Raw genomic sequence first — 15,039 nt, 5'->3', positions numbered from 1 at the left:
TGCGAGACAACGACCACATGGTCACCTTAGCACCACCCTCATTGGCTCCGGTGTAATCGACCCGACCACAGTACCTATCGGGGGCGCCGTGCACTATGTTGGCGGTGGGTTAAGATGGTTTATGCGCAGAATGATTGTTTCCGTAATATTAACATCACTTCTGTACTAACATCCGGTTATTTGTCAACATCTTTTAAGTGTCAATTGAAGCATCTGAAGAATATATAATGGGCCACTTCTAAGGATGAACGGCCACCTTTTGAATTTCTTAAAGCAATACACGGAATGAAGCCTCAGAAACTGTACCCAGAGGTGTACGTTACACTGCATATTTTTTGCATGTTACCAATAACTGTAGCCAACCAGGGCAGAACGTTGTTTCAATTAATTGAAATTGATTAAAATGAGTTACGTTCAACGATGAACCAAGGAAGGTTTTACGAACCCGTCCATCGAGTGCTTTTTGCGGATGCTATAAACGACAACGCAACAAAAAAAAACTCTGGAGTCTGTATAAAATAGATGGGGCCAGTTCTTTATACATTTTTTATGACGTTTAGCGGTGCTTCAAAATATACGCTGATAATCTTTTAGATTTATCTTTAAATATAATCAAATAACCGTCAGTGACGTTGCAAGAAACCTTTGACCGGTTTGATATTAATTTTAGAGTTTAATATCACAAAAAGGTTGAACTTGGGTAACAGTTGGGTGAGCAAATCGTAACTTTTAGATCAGGAAAATTAATCACCCGATAACTTTTCAGTGACAAGGTATATCACTTGTTACGGAAACCCAAATCAAATATTTATGATATGCTTACGAACTATAAAGAGAACAGGAAACATGAGCATCTCAGTCTCACTTAATCCAATTCAGGGTTACTCAGGGTCGGGCGTCATCCCATAAACAGCCGCAAGAAAGCAGTCCTTGGCAGTCGTCAAATTTGTGTCAAGGCTCATTCACTCACACCCACTCTGTCATTCACACGAGGTCAGACTCGATACGACTACTGGGAGGAAAACCCACGCAGTCACGAGGAGTCTGTGCAAGCCTTAAATGGAAAAAGTCCGGCGCGGCATTCGAATCCAGGTCAGTGGTTCAATAAAGTCAAAGCGTTGAACAGGAAGCTCGTATTCAAAGTTAGCTTAAAACATCTTAACTGAAATCTTCAACTATCCAAATTAAAAACAATCAGTAAACATGACTTGTTAAATGCAAGTACCAGCCAAGTTTACATATATGTGTGCATGTATTTTTATCTTTGATAAAATCATCTCAAGACAGAAGTGCATCCAAAACATCCTGAAATCTTCGAAACATAAATTCAAGCAGTTGCCTTAAGAAAATAATAATAGACCGCGGGTGAATATTTTACTGCTCGGTACAAGAAGCAGGGATTTACCAGCGGTCGTGGCTTTGTCGTTCAGATGTTTCGACCGTTTCTCGAAGCCTTCCGAGAAGACTGACGAGAAGAGAATTTTAGGAACGTGAAAAGAAGTCACACCCTAAAAAAAGGAAATATATATGTATGTATTTAAAAAAAATCCTTTAAGTAGCGCGGTCGCCTTAAGCTTTGATGTGAACAATGCAATTTAACATGAAATAATGAAGAGAGTATTCGAATTTTGAACTTTGAAAATATTGTAATAAATGCACGAAATGTACGAAAAATGTAAAGCAAACTCTCTAAACGTAAAAAGAAATACATTACATTTATATAGCGCTTTTCTACTCAAAGCGGTAAAACGGAATGATATCAAAAATGTAAAATCCTGCTCTGATTAAATTGATATTCGCAGCACATTGATAAAAATCTAAATTACTAGAAAAGGAAAATTAGCTGGCATTGGGCCAACAAACAAACAAGCAAGCAAGCAAATAAATAAATAAGAATTACAGACTAGCAGTGCTGCCCTTTAAGGAAAATACTAGTGGCTACTATGTCACTGATGAGTAGATTCTTTAACAAACACAAACCTCAATGATTCGTGTTGTTTGTTCAGGACATCCGTCTCTCTCGCCGGCCAAGGCATCAACATCGCAGGCATCAAGAATTATCTCGATTGTCTCCCAACCTGCACAAACCACGAAATTCGTCTTCTTCTTACAGATATTTACTGTTTTATCTTGTGTAAATTCTGGAACATTATTAAAATGAAAAACCTGCAATCTATAATGGTGTACTTCACCTCCAGAATGTCTCTCTTAAGAGTCCAGCACCATGCAGCATGGTGGAACTCCACTTTACTTGTAATACTTTTCTGTGTTGGAAATATCCTGATGGAGCTGATCGGCATGTTTTAAGTTTCAAAGCGAAATTCCCAGAAATGACATATTGCACCTTATACATTACTCGAGTGAGTGATTTGCGAGAGTCATCCTTAAAGATTTCCCAAAATGTTTGTGCTGAAACGTTCGAAGATCTGCCAAACAGATTTCTCAGCTTCGTTTAACTCTTCTTCAAGTCTCTAATCTTTAACACTTCTCGGATATAAGGAACTATATGCCTACTTATTCTTGGCATCACATGATCCAGGGAAATGCATTTCACAAATGCATGAATCCCGTTTGGGTTTTATCCATTGTATTAACAAAGTTTTTTTCCAAAGGCTTAGTTTGATATGCAGAAGAGTATAAGGTAGGGTCAACAAGTAGACTGTGTGAGGCTCGTTTTCCCAGTTTTTCTGAACACAAAGAGGTGGTTCTGCATTTGTTATACAGTTCCATTAATATAAAAACAACATTTGGTGAAACTAAGCTACAATCAAGATTTCCACAGATATTCCACTTACATTTCTGATTCTGAAGGTAACTTTTGCTTCCATATGACATTTTCGTGTTAGCAGCATGTGCTGTATACAGAAGCAGGTATATTTCATTTAAAGAGATGAACTCACTTCCAAGTTTCCAAGTGTAATAATAATTACGATAATACGTGTTTGTCTGTTTGTATCCCTAAATAATCCACACCTGAAGGTGGTATCACAAGAAAAATAAAAGTGTCAGAAAAAATATCTAACTTTGTACATGTAATATATGAACAAGCATCACACCTTATCCAACGATTCATCCACCCATTTTAAGCATCTTATCAACGGCAATGTCGAGGGACAGCCGGAACCTGTAACAACTATTGGGCGTGAGGCAGGAACAACATCTAGACTAGCTTAATTCACACATACAGGAAAGTATATAATTTTCTAATATGCATTTATATATTAATTAAAACGTTCTTTGACTATGTGTGGGCCTTTGTGGTATAATGCTGGTCTGGTAACTGGGAGGCTTATTGAGAAAGTATTCTTTTATATAGTGCCTCTCCCATACTGGACGTCCAAAAAGAACCCTTGACAAGGCATCATTTACATTAAGGAAATCTTGATCTTTTTGATGAGATGGCAATGAGGTATGGGGTGTGGATGAGATTTTTGAAACGATATTCGTTACAATTTCCTGCTCTCGTTTTCCTTCCGCCCACACGTGGAGAGCTGTATAGTTTCAAATGTTCAAAACCTTCCAACCACGATAAAAATACATGGATTCTCCAGGACTACAAAGTGTGGCACTTTTTTCGGGAATATCTGTACAAGTCCCACAAGCTCTTTTCGTCCGGGAAGTGGCCTGAGATACCGGAACCAGAGACTGAAAATAAGTCAACCGCTAGAAAGTGTCTGAAAAGACCCTCGTGAGGCACTCTTCTACAAGTCCAGCGGACGCCTAGAAATATCGCCTTGCCGGTGTAGATTGGTGTAAAGCGTTTGATAAATGGTGCTTAACTGAATTCCCAAAACATTATCGTGTTTATACTTTAAGGTGTGTTATTCTGACCGTATACTGCATGAAGGCTAGCATTACAGAACAGCCTGCTTAACGTACGACTTGAACGTACAAATAAACTAGATACTAACCACCATATAACCTCTGATTAAAATACTTACTATGTGTGACAGGAGGAATAAGCAGATTAAAAGAACTGTTGAAAGAAATCGTGCGTTTAGACGAAAATGTAACTGAACAAATAAAAATCAAGTACTGTAATATGACTGAATTTTGAAAATTGAACATTTTATTATGGATATCCATGTTCATGCAGTTTTATGTAAATTAATCTCTAATAACTCTAAAATGAATAATTACGGGGAAAAAATCACTTAAAGTAAGTATCAGGATGGATAACGCTATACTTAATTCTTGAACTCACTGTTCAAGACCGTGTTTGTTGTCTGTTTTCTGAACTTTTAAAGCACACCTTGCTTTCCTAAGGATGATGTGAACATAAAACTCAACAGAGAAACCTAAACGCGCAGTAAAAGAGACGCAGGTCTCTGGTTCTGTCTGTTAAGGATATTAACCCAAAAAATATATTTTATATGACATTATTACGTATGAAATATTTTATGCATATTTAATGGACAATCGCCTGCAGTTCCGATTAAAAGGAACTGTGTGTGGCCGAAAACATTAAAATGCACTTTATGACAAAGCAATCAAGACAAGGAACATACAACTTCTTAAAGGTTTTTTTCTCTTTTTTTACCTACATTATTAAGCCATGTTGTTGTACCTTATTTTAAAACAACGTTTTGAAACCGAAATTATAACCTTATTATTATTATTAATAATAATAATAATAATAATGTAATTAAAATGTATGTTTATAAGTGGTCACATTATTAAATTAAAAATGACCAGCATGAATTTCATCTTTTAGTCAGATTATTTTAAAAGATTTAAACGTTTTGCTTAATGTAATTTTTTTTTTTTTTTACTTTTCAGCTTAAGTTGAAAAGGAAAAAGCGCTGAAGACAAATTTTTTGAATGTGCAGTGGTATTAAAGGGATCGTAAATTCTCCTAAGACACTCTACCTTCACTCTTAAATATAATGGTTCTTTAAAGGCGCTTTATGGTGTTTTACCGGGTTGGGTAGTTTCTTGTATAATATTGTTTGAAAAAGCACGACTTCATTCATTTCTTTATAGAAGCTGGTTCTCTGTGCTTTAAAAAAACTTCCTAATAGGCAGAGAAAATCTGAAATCTTTAATATATGGTAGGCTACAGGTCACTAACAGATGAAGGAAACCGCTTTGACTATGTTATTGTCCAAAAATGAAATATTGGGATCTTCAGTTTATGTATTTTATGTTAATCTTACTCAAAATTAATAATTTTCGCTTTACAATAATTTTCGCTTTACACAGTTAAATTAAGTTTATTTTACTAAAAATAATCACATTTTATGTACACGATAATCCCAGTTTGGCACAAAGTCTGTTATTTTGCATTAAAAAACACATCTTTTGTTCACAACGTTTTCCAAAGGACACCCTCCCCTTTGTATACTTGGAAACAAAGCGTTTTTTCCCAAATGACATGGTTTTGCGAGGTTATGGATGCCGATTTATAATACTTTTTTGATACACGTCGCACACCCGACATCAGACAAGAACCTTTTTTTGTTTCCAATACAACAATATAGTCATTGTTACTGTATGAAAAATGCAATCAGCCAAAATATAACTTCGTTAATAATTGAATAACTATACACATAATTAAACACTGTTGATATAGTTTGAACATTACACAAGATGTAATTCATTAGTATTTCTATTTACAACAATGTAAAGATAAAATGGTATATTTTATGTAAGTCCATTTAGTTCATACATTAAATCCAGTAAAATAAAACAATATTGAGGTTGTGTTAGTTTAGTTTGCTGAACATAAGGAATGTATTTGATCTTACTTGACCACATTGTTTTGACTGAGTGTATGTACACAATACTAAATACCTTTATTTACAATTTACACAACTCAGATTTGTGGAAAAGGTTAACATACATACAACAATTAAGTAAATCCAATTTAATATTTTTGAGTGTTTGCAGCAAGAGTCCATTCATACCCACTGGAATTTCACCAAGCTGTTACCACATCTAATGGTCTTTTACAATATGGAGCCTTTTATGGTTTGAAATAAATAAACGTTCTTCCTGCAACCTTCATGTGGATGCGTCTTAAAGGAGTCGCTCTCAAGAACCAGTTTGAAACTTATATTTTCAAGAGTGCTCTTAACATATACAACTTTTAACCCGACTTTATCGAATTAAGACAATCAGTCTCTTACTCGAATCGTACACTGATGTGGTTGCACCAACCAGTCCAAAGTTTTTATGACACCAGCTGTTTCAGAGGGCGTGTAAGGAAAGACCAAAACTTGTCAGAAGTGGGATTCGAACCCACGCCTCCAGAGGAGACTGCGACCTGAACGCAGCGCCTTAGACCGCTCGGCCATCCTGACCACACTCTTAGGCTTCTCCTAAATGTTGATGATCAAAATCTTTCAAATTAGGAATTTACGTTAAAGGTTACGGATCATGGAAAACAGTTTTGACCCCATCTCTTAAGATGCCAATTGGAGAGGCGGATCACAACTGAAACAAACCTGTTCAGTTGAAGCCTTTGAAAAAAGTGTGATCTATGAATCTTTGGCAATGAGCAATTTAACTGCACAACTGGCATTTTCCTGAAACATCTATATAATGTTTAACAAGCACATTATAAAATTAGTTTAATCTTTACCTTGATTCTATCGGGTGTATCGTGAAATAGACTATACTGTATTTTTCTGTTTTGACTTAAATTTTCTTTTGATTTTATAAAATGCAATGGCACAATGGCAAACTAACCTCAAAATGCATTTTAAGTTATCTTAAAATAAATTACTGGTATGAGAAAATGTCTTTTCCTAGATATCTTAAATGCATTTGAGGGTATCTCCAAAAGATTGCAAAATATCTTGAATTCTTGAAATATGTAAAATTATGAGACATGTCAAATGTTTAGACATGTTCAGACATTTTAAAATACGTCAAGGCATTAAGAGATATCAGAAATGCAATCTATAATATATAAACTCACTTCCTTTAAAATGAATCGGGAATTTATACTAAAATGAATTTGAGATCCTTGATATAATCAGAAAATTATTTTGAGATATCTTGAAATGCATTTCAGACATCGGAAGAGTCTGGATGTTATTTTAAGATATTTAGAAATGTAATCCTCTAGAAATGTAATCCAGATATTTTAAAACGCCTTTCAAATATCTGCATGTTGACTCATGATTCAGGTATACATTTATAGATATATGTCAAATTCATTTCATGATATCTTAAAATAAATCTCAAGTACATTTCAAATATCTAAAAGTATACTTCAGATACATTTTAATACACTTTTAAAAAACAAACTTGTAGTAAAAGATTTGTTATCTTACTCAGATATCAAAAATTCAGTTTAAGATATTATGTTTTCCAGTGGGTAGGTAGCGCTGCTGCCTCACAGTTAGGAGACCTGGGTTCGCTCCCTAGGTCCTCCCTTCGTGGAGTTTGCATGTTCTCCCCATGTCTGCGTGGGTTTCTTCCTGGTACTCTGGTTTCTTCCCACAGTCCAAAGACATGCAGGTTAGGTTTATTGGCGATCCTAAATTGTCCCTAGTGCAGGGTGCTTGGTCTCTGTGTGTGTGTGCCCTGTGCTGGCACCCTGCCCGGGGTTTCTTTCCTGCCTGGCGCCCTGTGTTGGCTGGGATTGGCTCTAGCAGACCCCTGTGACCCTGTAGTTTGGATATAGTGGGTTGGATAATGGATGGATGGGTGTTTTCCAGGTATCTCAAAAGAATCCTATCCATTTTCATTTAACAGAAATGCATTTAAAATTTCAAAATAACTTACTGCTCATTTTGAGATATTTCAAAATATCTTAAAATAGACATGAGGTCCTTTTGTAAGAATCAGAAATTTTGTAGGAAGTTTTTATTCATGCAAGGTCAGTTTGAGATATTTTGGAAATAGGGTGGTAATTTTAAAATATATATTTATCTTGAAATGTGTTTGAAATATCTCAAAATGTATTGCAGATACAGTATCCTAAATCTAAAGGAACATATTTTGTGACATCTGGAAATGAATTTCGTATATCTTAACAAATGAACTGCACTTACCTTAAGTTCATATTGAGGTATCTCTTAATCTTTATGCACATTGCATTACAGTGTAGTAAATATACAAAACATTGTTAGAAAAAATTGGCTTATAAAGAGGTGGGCAACGTCAGTCTTGGAGGGCTGCAGTGGCAGCAGCTTTTTTTCAACCCAGTTGCCAATAGTATAGGTTTTATTTCATATAATGGCCTGTTAGTGTTGTAACACTGCCAGGTCAGGTATTTCTTATATCATAGACTTTTTTTCCATTCCTAGGACATCATCCAAATGTATTGAAATCTAAAATGTACGAATAATTCTCAGTTCTTCACTTTTTTTCTCTTTATTTTCCTTCTAAATATTAGATTAGATTAGATTAAGCCCAAGAGGAACTCTAGATGCATATAACATCAGAAAAATTAAATTTAAATTAATAAAATTGATTAAAACAGATTGCACACAATGAATAGATAGGTGTAAATGGAAACAAGCCAGATGGTGAACTGCTAGTTCCTTTGATGTTTGTCTTTTATTATCAATAAAGACCAATAAAGACCCTTTGTGAATTTCCCCTTGGGATTAATAAAGTATCTATCTATCTATCTATCTATCTATCTATCTATCTATCTATCTATCTATCTATCTATCTATCTATCTATCTATCTATCCAATACAAATAGTGAATGCAACTGTTCTAAAATAAGATATTGACAGTATAGAGAACCATAAGAAGCAAGGCATCTAAAACAAAGCATAAGCAATTATTGACATCTCATAAGAAATCAGGCTTGCCTGCGGTCCTCCGGAGCCAACGTTGCTCACAGCTGGTTTAAAATAAGAATTCCCAGAGCGTGACTTGACACTGTACTTGACCAGTGACATTAACATAATACTTAATACATTATAAGAATAATTTCAAACACAATGAACGTTAAGTATAGAGAGGTCTCGGCCGTGTGGAGTTTGCATGTCACTCCAAGGTTCGCTTATATCAGGGCCGTCTTATCAGCATTGCAGTGCACTGGGGCCCCTACCCACACAATCACTCAGCAAGTCACAATCTACATATATTAGCATGGGGCCCACAGGCAACTGCCCAGCATGTCCATGCATTAACATGGCCATGGCCAATAACTTTTCGTCAATTACTACATTTTCCTTTCACATTCAAAAGTCAACCATGATTAATTGCATACACCTTAATCAACAGATTCATTCCCTCTTTGCCCCCAATAATGTCACGAAAGGCTCTGGCTTCCAGAGACCTTTATGGGAATAAACATATTCATAAAGTGAAAAAAAAAGATTAAACAAATTGCCTTGGTTCAGATGTATGTACTTATGTCTCAGTAAGCAATCTCTCAACCCTCGCTTTGTGATCCCATTCATTACCAATGAGTGTCTACTTCTTGTTATTGCAGAGTATGAATGTTTCTTTAAGTTCAAATTGGCCATCTCCCAGTGCTCTTATTTCTTCTGTTATTACCAACACTTCCATTGGAGTTGTGCTTGACTTCTTATTGTAGATATTGTCTAATTCAGGAATAAATCCCTTTGAGTTTCTGCTAAACCATTGTATATCAAGTGTACCACACTTCAATGGTAATCCTTTTGACTGTTCTTATACAATATTTGTATACGACAGGGTCATTCAGAGTTACTGAAACGTTTATGAATGGATTTATCGCAAAACACCCCCAACCACATGCAATCAATTTGAAAAGGTCATGCTTGTCAGAAGTGGGATTCGAACCCACGCCTCCAGGGGAGACTGCGACCTGAACGCAGCGCCTTAGACCGCTCGGCCATCCTGACAACTACGGTAAAGGGTACACATCAGGCTTTATGAATGTAAATAATAAACGGTTACGGATCATGGAATACATTTTTTATATATCATCTTCATTTTACCGGCGGCATGGTGGCGCACTGGGTAGCGCTGCTGCCTCGCAGTTAGGAGACCCGGGTACTCCGGTTTCGTCCAAAGTCATGGTGCAAGTTGGGTGCATTGGCGATCCTAAATTGTCCCGTGTGTGTGCACGCGCGCTCAATGTGGTGCGGTGGGATTGGCCCTGTAATTAGGATCTTCATTTTACAAAGTTAAACATGCCTTAATGATGTTTAAAGATGTACCAAATATAATTGTTTGTAACGAGGTAACGAGAATTTATATAAAATGTCGGAACAATTTGTGAATAGTCTCCCGTTAGGTTAACAAACAAAAAACCCTAAGGGCAATAGTATTCTCAAAGTGCACTTTGCTAATGTTTACTTTAAACTCCTGAAGATATCAAAAGAAAAAGTCCTGGAAAGATAGGAAAGTAGTGTAAATATATCAACGCTTCTTTGATGTAATAAGGAATATGATGGACAGGAAATGCAACAACACTATTAACACTCGTGAGCACAAACCGTGCAGAATAGCTGCGATGCCCCTAAATAGATTTCTCCTTGTTCTCAGTACTGGTGGAATAGGCAGAGCCACCCCTGAAGTGACGAGCAAGTTAAAGAAAATAAATAAACAGATAAAAACAAACAAACCGCGAGTGCCGGACTTCTTCCGCTCCAGCAAGCCTGTCCCTATAACAGTTGTAACAACAAAAGACATAATCCTGCACGACAGGCAAGTCGATTGCAGATGACACATGTGAGTAGGTCTAGACAGTTTATAGTTTGCTCAAAAGCAGAACGTGTTTTTGGCTCCAGCCTTCCATATGTTCTTCCTATATAAAATGCAGTCCCCCGTCGCCCTACATGCATGGTTGGCAACTTTAATTTGACTTAATTTTGTAGAATGACCTAAGCATTCATTAAGCATATTTAACTGACAGCTTTCAAGTAAGGGCTCATCTTTACTGCTGACCTTACTCTATCAGCGGTGGTGTAGATGTAATGCTCCTGCCACGCAGTGAGGAGACCAGGGTTTTGTGTCCTGGGTCCCCCCATACATTCTCCCCGTGTCTACGTGGGTTTCCTTCGGGTACCCCGGTTTACTCTCACAGTCCAAAGTCGTGCAGGTTGGGTGGGTTAGTGATATTAAATTGCCCCCATGTTTGCTATGAGATGGACGCGCACTGCCCAGAGTTTACTCCTGCCTTACGCCCTATGCCACCTAGGATACAGTGACCCTAATCAGGGCTAGCGGGTTAGAAAATTCCTATTCTATCAGTTTAGGAAAGCGAGCTATAGCTCGGACACATAACTCTTGATGGTTCAAAGATGAACCACGTCTTAATCAAATCTTGGTGGAAACGGTATGCACACGGAGAACATCACCACACACTTACACATAGCTCAACTGAACTGGAAGGTAGCCATTTCTGAAATCCATTCATGAATCTTACCAACTCGTTTATTCTTTGGATGATATTGTTGTCACAGGAAAAGTAGTAGCCAGGTTATTGCTATTTCTATTGGAACACAAAGAATCATCCTCCACTCTTAAAAATAAAGGTGTCAGATTGGTTCTTCAGAGGGATGCCATAGGGGACCATTTTTGATTCCGAAAAGAGTCCTCCAAATCAAATTTTAAAAAGAAATTAATTTAGATCAGTAATAGGCTCCATATAACCATGACTAGAAGTTAACAGATTTGTGAAATAAAAGCACCAATTGTATACTAACAAGAGGGTTAGTCCTGGTTTTCTTAATCATATCCTGCTAGTATAACATGCATTAAAGATTTCTGTTTTTTTACATTATAGGATTGTTTGCAAAGCACAAAGAATTTCATATGCAAAGAATCCTTCCCAGAATGAAATGATACTTTTTTCAAACAACCGATGAACCACATAATCCAATAAAAATGCATAAAGTGCCATTAAAAACAGTATTTTAAGATGTATCTGAATTTATTTGCTAAGGAATTTTGTCTCACTCAGGGCAAGTTACAGTCTTGGATGCAGTACTGTAGAAGTTGGAAAAGGACGGAAAATAAATCTTTTTTCGCTCATGGTTCTCAATATATTTCGAGATAATAGTGTCCATAGGTGTGTGGAAATTAATATTAATTAACATACCCTAATGTTCATTATCTGTTTCAGTGTTGCTGAGAGTAGGGGGTCTTGGGGGACTAATCGGGCAGCGTGTGTGCTATAGGTGCAAGACATTTTTAAAAAGGTTTTATTGATCTTATACATCAAGTTGCACATACATATTTAAAACTAAAGCAGAATGATTATTCAGCGCAATGTCATAAACGGGAACCATTTTTGGCTCCCAAAGGAACGATCCACATGAAAGTACCAGAAAGAACCCTTGATTCTAAAAGGACTTTTGCTGCAAAACAATGATCTCGTACAGGTATTTTTACGGTTTCGGTTTCAATGTCCCAATAGTTTTTTTTTCAGATTTTCACAATTCTTTCTTTGCGTAAAATAAGTGTTTTCTAGCTTCAGTCCTCAAGGCACTTCCCCTTAATTTCCACTGGTGTCCTCGAGCATTTACTGCAATTTTGTGCAGAATACACAGCGGCTGAGATGAAAATCGAATGTCACCCGACAGTTTATGAAGACAGCAGAGGTGCATTTTCCTTACAGCTACACGTAAGGTCCAGTACCTTGCTGTCCATCGTGCTGCGAGCTTGCTTGCTGTGTTTCGTTGAATGCTTTTTGACCGCCGTATGAGGGTTAGGTACACGTGTCAACAGATTTGGACGTAGGGGATACCAGCTATCATCCTGTAGCCGCCCATTATTAAATTCACCCTTCGTTGCGCTTTAGTAGGCTACGTGAACTCCACAGCCGCTTTATCCTTAGGGCTGTTAAAGCCACCTGTGAGTTCAGTGCTGAGAACCTATATATATGCCAAGTGTGACTGGGTTCCAAGAGACTGCAGCTTAAAATGGGTATCAATTGCAACTTATTACATTCATTTAAGTAACGTGTAAATGTTAGGCTCTTGCGGTGCAGGTCAGAAACACAGTCACGGAATTCAGCTAATATTCTTCATGGTAGGGTTTCTTTATTGCAGCCGGACTATCTCAGTCCAAACGTGCCAGCCTCCATGCCCCGTCCTTCCCTTTTCTTTTTTTCCCACTTCTCCCCATAACCAATTTCAATAGAAAATGTCACCGTCAAAGTAAAACTAAACATTAGAACACAACATTTTTTAAACCTTTAAAGAACGGACACATAATCAATTACAAGGATAAGTGTAATTAACAGTTTGAATTATTTAAATTAATTCAAACATTTAGTGCATCAAACATAATCTTACAAATGCATGAGTGCTTTTCATCACAAAAATAATTGTAAATCTTAGCATTTTAAATGTCCTGCGAACTGTCAAGACAATGTACAGTATTCTCAAAGGGCTATCCCTTTCAAGAAACACTTGACGTTTAACAAACGGTTAGGTTATCTATAGATTACGAAGGTTTACGGTTAAGGAATACTCTGAAATTAACAATCTATTATAAAATTTTATGATGTTCTTAGATTTACGACGATTTCATGGAACGCATCACAGATTATCAAACCCAAATTCGATTACATCTTTAGAACGATTTCAACGATTTTTATGAAACCTGTAAGAATCTCCGTTACGCTGCTTATTTAAATTATGCAAAATGTATCTGACTAATAAGTGAAATGTTAAAAAAAAATGAAAATGAAAAGAAAAATCAATGAGGTCATCCTAGAAAGTAATGAAACAGATGCATCTTCAGCTTTGACAGATGGAGTCTTATTTATTTACCATGCGAGGCAATACAGAATACGTAACTGGCCGTTTTATTTAAGATGACTAGTGACAATGTTCGCGTTTACAGATTATTTACAATTACTTTCTTAAACCCATATGTACCATCAGAAGGTCTGATATTAAAATAAAAGGCGGGGCCTACATAGCAGGGAACTGTTCGACATACGCTAGGTAAAGTTTGCATTCAGAAGATACAGTCTTACCACAAATGTGAAAATAAAAAATAAATAAATAAATAAATCGCCGGTGGAAACCAAAAAAAGATTCTTTACATAGAATCTCATGTAAAAGCACCTGGAGATCTAGATACTGTATTGGTAATATTTCAGCTATTAGTCAATCGATGACAAGCTTTACGTATTGAGTTTTCTTGTTTGTTAGTGTTATGTATTCATTATTTTGTAGTATAATAGTGTACTAAATTAATTTGCCATAATCCACACCCATATTATTCATTCGCTTTGAATTTTCGCCTTGCATCCAACTGGCTCGGCTGCAGTGACTTTTATTATCATTCTTGATCATATGTCCTTTTAAGTTTAAACACACACAAACACACAGACACAGACAAGAGCCAAGTTTGTAAACCTGAAGAAAATGTGAGACCAATATCTTCGTAACATGTACACCATCAAACCTGATCAGAGTGGTGGGCCAGCGCAGAATTCAATCAAGTAAACACACTTATTCACATTGGTCAAGTATACTCCGATAACGGTTGTCTAATTGAAGATAACGCCGATTTCTTCAGCCGCATGTGATCTTCTGGATTTCTGAAATTAACTTCACAATTGCCTTCCGTGTTTCTCTTCAGTTGTCCTTGTGTGAAGGAGTGTTATATTAATTTGGATCATTAACTTATAATGACACTCGCGTATTTGCAGCATGTGAAATCATTTGGTATTGGTTACATAGTTATAGGAAAGGTGTTAAATTGTATTGCAAAACTTGTCAGGAGTGGGATTCGAACCCACGCCTCCAGAGGAGACTGCGACCTGAACGCAGCGCCTTAGACCGCTCGGCCATCCTGACCTGGATGCATTATTTCTTAAAAAAAAATTAATTTTGTGCATCATTAACCAGAATTTATTCTCTATTTAACACTAAACAGTGCGGAAGCTCTGAACCGCACAGTGAAAAAAATTATGGGATAACCCTTATCTCGTACCTACGTGAAAGTATCTCGTACGAGATATGTATGTACGAGATACTTTCACGTACGTACAAGATGTTTTCACGTAAGTACGAGATACTTTCATGTACGTACAAGATGTTTTCACGTACGTACGAGATACTTTCACGTATGTACGAGATGTTTTCACGTAAGTATGAGATACTTTCACGTAAGTACGAG

At 36.7% G+C, this 15,039-nt stretch overlaps 3 non-coding genes across 3 annotated transcripts; all 3 read right to left on the bottom strand.

Moving 5' to 3' along the window:
* Positions 1 to 6,219: 6,219 nt before the first annotated feature.
* trnal-cag lies at positions 6,220 to 6,302 on the bottom strand. The gene has a single exon. It is a non-coding gene; the product is annotated as a tRNA-Leu (tRNA).
* Positions 6,303 to 9,714: 3,412 nt separating this feature from the next.
* trnal-cag lies at positions 9,715 to 9,797 on the bottom strand. The gene has a single exon. It is a non-coding gene; the product is annotated as a tRNA-Leu (tRNA).
* A 4,837-nt stretch (positions 9,798 to 14,634) lies between these two features.
* Positions 14,635 to 14,717, bottom strand: trnal-cag. The gene has a single exon. It is a non-coding gene; the product is annotated as a tRNA-Leu (tRNA).
* Positions 14,718 to 15,039: the final 322 nt, after the last annotated feature.

Source organism: Polypterus senegalus, chromosome 1, assembly GCF_016835505.1.
Source record: "Polypterus senegalus isolate Bchr_013 chromosome 1, ASM1683550v1, whole genome shotgun sequence".
Lineage (NCBI taxonomy): Eukaryota > Metazoa > Chordata > Cladistia > Polypteriformes > Polypteridae > Polypterus > Polypterus senegalus.
Note: the sequence above shows the minus strand (reverse complement) of the source record. Positions and strands in the feature narration are given on the sequence as shown.